The 12,307-nt window shown below is 41.6% G+C and overlaps 1 long non-coding RNA gene across 2 annotated transcripts in view; it reads left to right on the forward strand.

Moving 5' to 3' along the window:
- LOC122789745 overlaps positions 1–12,307 on the forward strand; it is a 2,129,853-nt gene that overhangs the window by 612,474 nt on the left and 1,505,072 nt on the right. The gene's annotated exons all lie outside the window — the stretch shown is intronic.

Genomic DNA, 12,307 nt, shown 5'->3' on the forward strand with positions numbered 1-12,307 from the left:
TAAAAAAACATCATTATCAAGAACTGGAATATAATCAGGGCAGATAAAGTTACCTTTCGAGCCCTTGGCAGCACCCCGACCTTTGCCCACAAGAGGACCACGACTCTAAGGCAATTTTTTGTTAAAACAGAAGCACCCATCCTTAGGAATCCCCCCAATGCCGACACACAGATACCCACCTGCATCCAAACAGGCACGCAGGCATGCAACAGATGTATAGTATGCCCCTTCATCTACACAGGCTCCAGCTTCACTTTCCAACACATCAACTGAGTTTTTAACCTCGATGGCACCTACAACTGCCACTCTGCTTTTGTAATGTATGCTGCCATCTGCGAGACCTGTGGCTCCTTCTACATAGGAAAGACTGCTCGCAAGCTCTCAGATAGAGCAAAAGAGCACCTCGGGGCAGTCCGCAAGAAAGACCATCGCAATGCACTAGGCAGACACAGCTCCCTCTGCCCCAACATCAGCAAATTTAAGTTTTTTGTACTCAAGCAAGAATTCTACGGTGATTGTGAAACCTTACTCAAAGTAAAAGAATTAAAATGGCAACTTCTCCTCGATGCCGAAACGGCACCGGGACTTAATGAAAATATCAATGTGAAATGTGCACTAAAATGGTTAGGCTGATAGTATTTCTAAACACGCCCATGCATACACTCTGCACATCCCCATTGGTTATATTGTCCTCTTTGTGCATTGGTCCACTTAGTCTCTGCACTGTTACCCTATCAAAACGCTGTATTCTACACCTCGTTTGAATTGTGTTATTTTGTTCTCTTCTTGCATTGGTCCATTTAGACAGTCTCGGTTACACTGTTACCCTATCAAAACGCTGTATTCTACACCTCTTTTGAATTCTCAATACTATTTAAACAAAGTATTTTAATTTAATGTATCGCTCTGAAGAAGTTCGTAGTAATAAAACCGAACAAAAGCGCTCAGCAATCTGCTCCTGTCTCCAGTGTTTGTTTCCTGTAGCATCCCCCTTGGGGATTATTTTTTTTTAAAGTTTTTTCTGCATTTTAATAGTGTTTCTTCATGTTTCTACTAGTCTGTTTTGTCGTGTGTGTGTGTGCGTGTATGCATATGTGTGTGTGTGCATGTGTATATATACAGACACACACACACACACACACACACACACACACACACACACACACACACACACACACACACACACACAGTATATGAGTGAGTGTGTGTGAGCTACAGAGACCTCTGTCACCTGAAACTAAAAAAATACACATTTTTCATCATATTTCCATTTTCTGTACACTGTTAATGAGAATCATTTCTTGTATTTTCTTATTCTTCAAAAATGGCCATCGTAGAGAGTATTCTACTGACATTTTTCTTTTCAGTTGCTTTGTCATCCTCCCAGAATGCTGTTGAGTCTTTGCAGTATGACATAGCATAGACATCTTGAAATGACATTTTATTTTTTCCACTATTAAGTTACAGTAAAAGTGCAGTGAAACGCTAGCTTTTTAGATGGCCTGTGAAAGTAGAGATAGCTGTTGGATGATAATAAAAGAGAGTAAATGACTGTATGTGCGCTGTTACACTGACATCGTTGGTGTGGAGTGGTCACATGACCATGTGCTTTATAATAAAGGAGGAAGTCCCCCTCTTCCATTTTTAACCAGATTGATTGCCTTCACGTGTGTTTATTTTCCTCTGTAAATGTATGTTTAACCCGGCTTTCTTACCCTTAAGACGATACCGCCAACAGGTTATGGGCCCAGGAGGGAAGTAGGAAGCCGATGGCATAGACTATGTTTCGACGGAGTTGAAAAGAATTACGAGTTGTGGGAGACAAAGTTTTTGGGACACCTGCATCTGCTAGGGCTGAAAGACGCCATTTTGCGAAATGTGCAACAGGATGCAGAGGATAACGAGAATGAGGAGGAAGGCTACGATGCTGACAAAAATGAGGAGGCATATGCAGAACTAATACAGTTCTTAGATGACAAAAGTTTGTCCCTTATCATGAGAGAGGCCGCAGATGATGGTAGAGAAGCGCTTCAGATCCCGAGACATAATTTTGCCGGGAAAGGGAAGCCAAGGGTAATTAGCCTATACACCGAATTAATAAGCCTCCAGAAGGCCACCAGTGAAGGTGTCACAGACTATAATATTAGGGCTGAAACCGCCATTACAGTACTTAGAAATACTGGGGAGAAGCTCGGCGATGGATTATTAATTGCAATGATTCTGAAAGGGTTGCCTGAAACTTTTAAACCATTTGCAGTTCACATCATGCAAGATGATGATAAGTTGAGCTTTGGTGAGTTCAAAACAAGGTTGAGAAGCCATGAACATACCGAGAAATTTAATGCCAATGTAAGTAATGATAATGTGATGAAAGCGAGTGGCCTTGGGGAAAGAGTAAAAGCAGAGATTATATGCTATAACTGTGGCCAAAAGGGACACAAGGCACGAGAATGCCGGAGAGAATATAAAGGCCAGAGACAGTGGTGTAGTTTGTGTAAAAACTCTAGCCACAGGGACAGTAACTGTAGACGAAAGAATAAAGATAATGTGAAACAAGCAACAGACATGGATGATCACACATTTGTCTTCAGAATAAATGAGCATCAGTTTCATGAATTAAAACAGAAGGGATTAATGGTGGACACTGGCGCCACATCAAACATAATAAACCACCTGAAAAAGTTTAAATACTTTGCAACTTTCCAACCGGAGGAACACATTGTGGAATTAGGTGACTGGCTGAGAACCTGTGGGGCTGCACAGAAGAGAGGTAATGCAGAGATATGGCTGCTAAACACAGAGGGGCGCAAAGTAAAGGTGATGATGACGTGGGCGTTGTATATCCCGACGTATCCACAAAGCATTTTTTTCTGTTAAGGCAGCAATGCCCAAGGGGGCCTCAATCAGCTTTAAACAAGGCCAGGACCAGCTCATCTACAAAAATGGCACCAGGTTTGACATAATTGAGTGTGATAGACTCTCTTTAGACACATACGATGAAGAAAATGATACATTACGATGAAGAAAATGATACATTACGATGCATCTCAGAGCTGTTATGACATTCAAGCATGGCATAAAATGCTTAGTCACTAATTTCGAAGATGTGTCAAAATTAGAAAAAGTGGTAAAAGGAATGAAAATTAAAGGTAAAGTTGAAAGACCTAACCTAGATTGTGAATCCTGTATGCAAGGGAAATTTGTACAGAGTAGAAACAGAGAACCAGATGCAAGAGCAAAAGTTGTGTTTGAACTAGTCCATACTGATTTGGCAGGCCCAGTTGAGCCAGTAGCAAAAAATGGCTTTAAGTACACTTTAGCATTTACTGATGATTACTCGGGTGTAACATTTGTCTACTTTCTGAAAGCCAAGAGTGATACAGTCAAGGCGACTGAAAACTTTATTGCAGATTCAGCCCCTTATGGGAAGGTAAAGTGCATCAGATCAGATAATGGCACTGAGTTCATGTCGAAAGATTTTCAGTCACTATTGAGTAAAAATGTTATAAGACATGAAACATCAGCACCTTACTCACCCCATCAGAATGGGACAGTGGAGGGAAACTGGAGAACACTGTTCGAAATAGCAAGGTGTATGTTGATAGAGAGTGACTTACCTAAAGAGTTGTGGACATGTGCAGTAATGACTGCTGCTTTTATTCACAACAGATGTTATAACAGCCGTGTGGGGCAGACTGCATTCTTCATGCTAACAGGGAAGAAACCTGATCTTTCAAGGATGAGAGAATTTGAGTCAGTGTGTTATGCATACCGACAAGATAAAAAGAAGTTAGACCCAAGATGTGATAAGGGGATTTTTGTCAGATATGATAAAAACAGCCCATCATATCTGGTCTGTTATCCTGCCACAGGAAGGGTCCTTAGACACAGGTTAGTCAAGTTCATTATTAAGAATGTAGCTGAATGCCAGATTCAGATAGACCCAGAAGTGACGGATGAAGATTTTAGTACCAGGAGAAGTGTGCATGTTAAGTCAGAATCAAAAGCTGACAGTCAAATCAAGAGAAATACAAGTGAATCACACTGAATCTATAATAAATGATGGCGACACAAAAGTAAGGCAAGATGAGGAAAGGCAGGATACACACTACTGTAAAAGAGAGAAAGAACCACCTGCATACTTGAAGGACTAGGAGTGTAAAGTTGAAAATGACGATTATGTGACAGTTAATGTTTACTATTGTTACAGACTAACATGTAACACACCGCAGACCTATAAAGAGGCCATGACTTCGTCTAACTCGGAGAATTGGGTCAAAGCTATGAAGGAGGAAGTTAAGTCTTTAAAGGAAAACAACACATTTACACTCACCACACTGCCGGAAGATAAAAATGTAGTGGGGGGTAGATGGGTTTTCACTGTAAAAGACAATGCAGATAATACTGAGACCTACAAAGCTAGATATGTAGCTAAAGGCTACAGTCAAGTCGCTGGTCTAGACCATAATAAACATTTGCAGCAACTGCGAGTAGGACAACTGTACGAAGTCTAATGCAGATGGCAGCTCAATACAATTTAGAATTGCACCAGATGGATGTACAAACGGCCTATTTACATGCTCCTGTTGACTGTGAGGTGTATATGGAGCAACCTGAAGGTTTTGAAAAGAAATCAAATGCTGAAAAATTGGTTTGTAAACTGAATAAGTCATTGTATGGATTGAAACAATCTGGGCGTAACTGGAACAAAATGTTGCACTATTATCTTTGTGAAATAGTTTTTCCAAAACCCCGCAGACCACTGTGTATACACTAGACAAGCTGAAAATAAGAAAACAGTCCTAATTATATGGGTTGACAATCTCATTATAGCAGCTAGTGACAGTGAATCACTAGACAGTGTAAAAGAAATGCTCAAAGCTAAATTTAAAATGAAAGATCTGGGAAAACTAAGACATTTTCTAGGCATTGACTTTACCCAGAACAGTGGTGAAGTAAAGATGAACCAAAAGAGGTACATCATGAAAATTCTTGAGAAATTTGGTATGTCTAATTCTAAAGTAAGAAGTACCCCTTCTGAACAAAAAACAAACTTTGAATGTGACAGTAAATGTACAGATCCAAGAAAATTGAATGTGACAGTAAATGTACAGATCCAAGAAAATATTGTGAGCTTGTGGGTAGTTTGATGTATGTTATGACAAGCACAAGACCTGATCTTAGCTGGATTGTAAGTAAACTTTCACAATATTTGTCACAGCCAAGTGAATCTCATTTAATGCTAGCCAAACGTGTAAGATACTTAAAAGGTACAATGGACAGAGAGCTGTGTTACAAGAAAAGTGAGTTGTGTTATAAGAAAAGTGAAGGGAAACTTCAGCTTGTAGTATACAGTGATGCAGATTGGGCAACAGATCAAAACGATAGACGTGGTACAACAGGTTATTGCTTTGGCCTCAATAGAGACGGGCCTATTATTTCATGGAAATCAAAGAAGCAACAAACGGTGGCTTTATCTACATGTGAGGCAGAGTACATGGCATTGGCAGCAGCAACACAGGAGAGTTTGTACCTTGTGCAGTTAAGTGGAATGGATGGAGTTTGTACCTTGTGCAGTTAAGTGGAATGGATGGAGTTTGTACCTTGTGCAGTTAAGTGGAGTTTGTACCATGTGCAGTTAAGTGGAATGGATGGAGTTTGTACCTTGTGCAGTTAAGTGGAATGGATGGAGAGTGCAAGTGTGTGTCCGTAACCATATTTGAGGACAATAAAGGAGCAATTGGTTTGTCGAAGAATCCAGTAAGCCGACAGAGATGTAAACATGTTGACATTAAGTATCATTTTGTTAGATTAGCACTTGATGATGACAAAATAAGCACTGAATATTGCCCAATGGACATGGTTGCAGATATCTTTACTAAACCTGCTACGAAATCGAAGATTGAAAAGTTCATGTATTACGTATTTGTAATGTGAAGGAAAAGTTATCCAAAAATACGTTCTTAAAATGTATTCGTATACAAGAGCAAGAGTAAGAGCACGTGGGGTGTTGGCTGATCATAAAAAGAGTGTGAATGAGCGTATGTGCGCTCTTATACTGACGTCGTTGGTGTGGAGAGGTCAAGAGTGGTCACATGACCATGTGCTTTATAATAAAGGAGGAAGCGGGGGTTGTTCCCCTCTTCCATTTTTAAACAGATTGATTGCCTTCATGTGCATTTATTTTCCTCTGTAAATGTATGTTTAACCTGACTTTCTTACCTTTAAAATGATACCACCAACAATAGCACTTCTTGTGTGTGACCATATGCTTGTAAAAGCTTTGCATGGTCCAGTTACATTTTCAAAGCAGCAACGAGGTGAAAAAGCAGGTTTTGCTAAGCATTCAAAGGTGTAATAAAAATGCACTCTCTCTCCATTCAGTATACTGTTGCTAGATGTGAAAGTTATCAGCTCTTCTCATTCATTGCTGATTTAGAGTTCTTTCAAAGAGCTGGTAAGGTAAAATACAGCTGCCTGTACTTTCTTGTAATCTGCTTAATTTTGGAGCTGCATGAATTACATGGTTAAAAGCAGTACTTCACTAGTCAAACATAGAATGTTTACTAGTTTGTGTAAAGTTTTGCTATACTATAACTCATCCTTGCTCTTCATAGAATGCTTGCTTTATTAAAGAGCTAGATATAGATTACAGATTATATGGAGTAACTTTCCAGTACTGACACCTGCAGTGCAGCATAATGGGGAGATGTACCCCAGAGTGTGCCACTCTTCATATGAGAAGATACATTGAGACCTCATCTGCCTGAGTTGGTGGTATCTCAGGTGGATGTAAAACATCCCCGGCCACTTATCGAAAGGAGTAGGGGAGGTTTCCCAATGCCCTTGTCAAATTTCCTCATAGTCAGAATGAATACCACTTTGAGCCTCCCCTGAAAAGAGGCCACTGGCATAGTGAGACTAATCTGTTCAACAAAGTTTAAATAGCATTTTGCTGACTCATCAAAGATAGTCTTATGAGAGAAAACTGAGTCAAAAGTCTTTCTGAAACAGTGGGAGATTTGACTAGGAAAAAATAATGGGTATACTCATGATGTATGGCAGAATCAAAGTAGAAATAAAAAAAAAAAAAAAGACTTTAAAGGTACTGAAGGGTTCCTGGGTACTAAACATCTAGGTGGTAATTTCAGGAGAAGAGTAATGAGTGGAGTTTTCCTACCAAATTTTATTTTCCTGCACTTTGAGTAAGACTTTACCTTGATTCTAGCAACCTTATTCAGAAACTGAATATTTCAGACAAGGGAAAGCTATCAAGCCCTTGGCCGTCCCATTGCTGCCTGAAAACTTTTCCTGTATCCACAAGACTCTGCGAGTACTTCTCACAGCCATTTAGACAAGGCTCAAATGATTTGATAGTTCCAAAATGGATGTCACTGTGTTTCAAATACTTGAGAAACATCATGGAGCGTTTTGATGATCAAGACTTGTTCCAAGGCAATGGCAAAGTTTTATGACTGTCAGGCTGACAGCCTGGAAGAGCTGCTCGTTGATGGCAAGCAAGACTTCCTTATTTGTAAAAGTATTGCAGGTACTGAGGAACAAGGAAGTGTCCCCTGAAAAATATTTTCTCAGCATCTGGCATACATTTTCACAATGGATAAAGGACAGAAAAGACCTAGTGGATCCCCAGATAAACACTTTCTCCTTGGCTGGAATATTTGCATTAGTCTCTAAATTAGGATTCCAGCATTCCGCCATTAGGATGCATGCTAGGCGTATTTGCATACTTAGACATATCTTTCATGCATCCTTGGCAAATTATGCTTTTTCTTAAGGCATATTATATTTGAAACTCCAATGTGAATTGTGTTGTAGAAAGTGACACAGTAACCTTTTAAATCTGGTAATATAAAGCATATATTTGCACAACTTTGTTTCATCTCTACCTGTAGGAATTTTGAAACGTGTATATATGCAAACAATTTTTTGGCTTTCTGTAGATAAATATTTTATTTAAAAATGAATGTTTGTTTTGCACACAGCTGTGTCTGAGAGATATTTGAATCATTCTATTCAGATCCCTGTGTTTATCCCTACTCAGTAAAACAAAGAAAAAAGTTGTTGCTTACCCTGAATATCCACAGGTAGCTCAGTAAAAAAAACTGATTTCTTTCTCTTTATAGGTTTATAGGCAAATATTATACTAGCTGCCCTTGTGGGGTATTTTAAGTCTAGCTAATTTCTCTTTTTATGCTGGAATTTCCCTATCCAATTTGGTTATAGATTGGCTTTATCCATCCCATTGTCAATAATTATATATTATGGGTTCATAGGTGTGTACTAGGCTAATGGCCCGAAAGCCTTTACAAGCCTAGCCCATAGGATTATCCTGGCATCATGCCACCTGACCTTGGTTCCTAGTGCCTCTGTTGAGTAGAGCCACTGGAGTGATCTCCGGGGTGAATTTTCTATTTCCCATCCACTCATCAAGATCTCTCTTGAAGGGGGCCAGTGAGGTGCTCTGCTTGACCTGTATGGGAAGTCTATTCCATAGTGTGGGCAGTCTCTGGGTTATCAACCTGTCCCTCCAGCATGTTCTGTTGATTGTGGTAATGAGGTTGAGGTGTCTAGAGCATGTGGTGCGGAGGGATTAGGATTTATTTAGATGTAGCATTTCTAACAGAGCTGGGTCAGACATGGTTTTGCAAGTCAAGCAGAGATCGCCTCTAAGTAGGCGATACGAGACTGAGAATAGCTGGAGTTTTGAGTCTGTCCATATAGGACAAGTTTTCAAGGCCTAGGATCCTCTGTGAGGTACTTGGCTCCAGTTGTTGCAGGTGTCTAGTGTGAGGTACATGCTAAATGGAGCATTGTACTTGATGATTGGCCTAATGAAGGAAGAGTAGAGTGAGACAATGACCTCTTTCTTCCTGGATGCAAAACCCTTAGTAATGAGATGTGCCAAATAGGGCTTTCTGACCACAGTGGCAGTGTGGTGGTCAAAAGAGAGGCTGCTGTCAACCTATGTTTCCAGATGTCTATAATGCCTTCTTTGTTCAGTAGACTACCATCATTGTGATAATTCAAGGGAACTGGGTTTTTCCCAAGGGGGGTGACAACAGATTTTTTGGCATTGAGCTTAAGGCCATGGTTCTGACACCAGTCATTGGTGTCATTGAGGCCTTTCTATAGGATGTCAACATCACTTGGGGAGTTAATAATAGCTCCCAACTTGCAATCGTCTGCGAACTTTGTCAGCCAGAGTCCCTTCGTGTTGGCCTGGACTTCGGAGAAGTAGATACCAAACAGGAGAGGACCCAGGACTTGAACCCTGTGGGACTCCACTCATGACTGGTTGGCAGTCTGACTTGGAGTCAGCTGCTTTCACACTGTGGGTTCTATCTGTGAGCCAGTTTGCAGCCCACCTACTGATATAGGGGTTAATGCCTCGCTTAGTGAGTTTTTCTATGATTCCTGAGTGGGAAATGGCATCAAAGACCTTGGCCAGATCAAGGTAGGCTGTATGAACCACCTTGACTTCATCCACTGCTCTGGTGACTGACTCAAAGAAGTCAACCAAGTTGAGCAGGCATGATCTACCCTTCACAAAACCAAACTGTGTAGGATCCAGAGTTTGGAGATTCCCTTTATCCTTATTTATTAGGTCCATGATGATGAGTTCTATAGCTTTGCATATCAGACTCATCAGGCTAATTATGTGGTAATTCCCAGAATCTGTAGTCGCTCTTCCTTTGTGGAGAGGGATGACTGTAGCAGTGCGCCATTCAGTAGGGACAAAGCCTGAGGTGAGGCTATGATTGAACAGGACATCCAGGTGAGGTGCCAGTTCACTCTGTAGTTCATGTAGAACACAGCCAGGGATAGTGTCAGGTCCCATAGAAGCTGTATTCTTGGCCTTGGACAGTGCTGATTTAACCTGTGCAGCAGTAATACTGGGTGTCTGGCAATCTACTGGTATTGTGATTGGTCCTTTGGGGGGAGGAAAGAGGGGTAAAGTTAGCACTGAATCTGTCGGGCAGTATATATGCAATATCTGTTGGCTTGGTATAGGAGGTACCATTGTGCAGTAGCTTGGAACAAATCTGGGTATTGCCATGGAGATTCTTTACATAAGTATAGAAGGCGGTTGTCTTTACTATCTGCTGCAATTCTGTTGTCATAGCTAGCTTTAGAAGATTTGATGAGGGATCTCAACCTTTTGTTGAGGCTGATAAGGGAGTTTTTTCAGTCTTGGGACTTCGCCTTATTCTGCATCAGTTTCCTCCTTCTGTTGTAGAATTTGTTTATGGAAGGGGGCCACCAGATTGGCTTCTTTTTGTTTGAGGAGAGCGTCTTAGTTCTGTTGGGTATGGTGAGATCCATGCATTTGTGTACGTGTTCGTACAGTGCATTGGTGTATGATTCGGCGGTCATGCAACTATTCTCCATTTGTATGGGTGCCGTGAAGTTAGCCACCTCTGTTTTTAGGAGCCCAACGTTAGCTTTGGAGAAGTTTTTCATGGTGGTTACTTTTGTGGGGGTGGGAGGGATGTAGAATTCCAAGGTGATTAGTTTGTGGTCAGATCTAACCAGGGAGGAGTTGACTATTGGTGTAGAGCAACGGTCACTCATGTTAGTAATGACCAGGTCGGGGATGTTGCTACTTCTAGTGGGGGTAAGAACGAGCTGGTCCAGAGCATTGGAATTAATGAATTCCAGAAAGCATTCGGCAAGTGTATTGGTACATGAGTAGTTTTCCCAGTTAATGGAGGGGTAGTTGAAGTCACCCAGTATGAGAGTGTTAGGTTGGACCCTAATATTTTCCAGGGTGCTTAGGAATGTGGAGTGTGAATCTTGGGACATGGTTGGGGACCTATAGCAGGCTGCGACCTGAATCACTGTCTTACCCAGTGTTAGTTGCACCTGAAGTATCTCAGATGAGTTATGTTGGGCTACCAGTCTGGAGGTATGCGCATCCTTTAATAATATGGAAACACCACCACATTTGGAGCTTCGGTCCAAGTTCTGGGGCTAAAAGGTGTGGAATGAATTACAGCCTGGTAGTGTAGGGGTGGTTTCTGCTGCCTTGAACCAGGTCTCTGTTACAGCACAAATGTCGATGTTCTCCATTTTAAAGAGTGCTTCGAGCGAGTGCATTTTGAGATTTAGACTTCTAGTGTTGAGCAGCATGGCTCTCAGATTGCATTTGTTTATAGCTGTTACGGTGGTAATTTGGACTTTGAAACACCACCTAAAAAAGGCACTATAGGGGTGGCAAGAGCCTTGGCCAGTATCTGGAAGCCCAGGGGTGACCGATGCAGGCCATCTCTGACAAAAGATTGTGGTCTGTCAATCATGTCATCCCAGGCAGACAGATACTGGATCCCCTTAGAATGACACCAGAAACTTGGCCAATTGTTGAACTCAATCTTTTTCTGCTTGTACTGTGGTATTATTCTGGGTGATGATAGGATGCTGCTCAGGGCTAGGGTCATACCTGCCTGGGTTACATAACCTAAGAGCTCCTGCATGTCTCTTTTCACATGGTCCAGGGAGGTACGTCTCGGGTCATTCACACCCACATATACAATGACAGAGTCATATTTGTATTTGTTGAGGGACCTGAGTGCGTGCGTTATGTGGCGGATCCTGGCACCTGACAGGCAGCTGACTGTTACTTTCTCCTTAGTCAACCTAGTGAGTGGGACATCAGTGTGCCTCACTATTGAGTCTCTTATGACTAGTGTGTTGAGCATGCTGTTTTGCCCTAGGCTCGTTGGTTGAGTGGCTCACTGTTTAGGAGAGTTATGTGTGTCGTCATTAATGTTGTGTTGGGGTGGTAGGGTGTGTTTCTGCCTTGGAGGTCTCTGCTGTTTGTGTGGATTTTTATTGAGAACCTCCACAAAGGTAGGTGTGTGGTTTGTGTTTTATGTGAAGGCAGTGCTGGTGTATGTTCTGGAGGGCTATGTGTCCCATGTGATGTGGTGCAAGTGTTGATCTTCTCCTCTTGACCAGTTATTCCGGTCTTGGCTTCCAATTTGGATATACAAGTGCATCTCTCACAAGTCTGAATGTTGGGAGGTAAGAGGAGAGGGTTGTCAGTGTACATGAGGCGGTTGCTGCATTGCCTCAGGATGCTCAAGTTCACCAGGTTAATAGGAGAAAGCACAGGGAACTGACCTTTAGACATGCCTGGAGAGGTGGGCCTTAATAAATACTGCAGTTGTTTCCTTGTAGAACGTTTAGTGCTAGTAGCACTTGTGTGCTACAATAATTGCTACAAGAAGTCTGGTAAAGTGCTAAACTAAAAGCTAGTAAAAGTGTAGGAGAGGAGGGAACTAGCAGA

This window comes from Protopterus annectens, chromosome 1.part2 (assembly GCF_019279795.1).
Source record: "Protopterus annectens isolate FY-2018-M chromosome 1.part2, PAN1.0, whole genome shotgun sequence".
Lineage (NCBI taxonomy): Eukaryota > Metazoa > Chordata > Ceratodontiformes > Protopteridae > Protopterus > Protopterus annectens.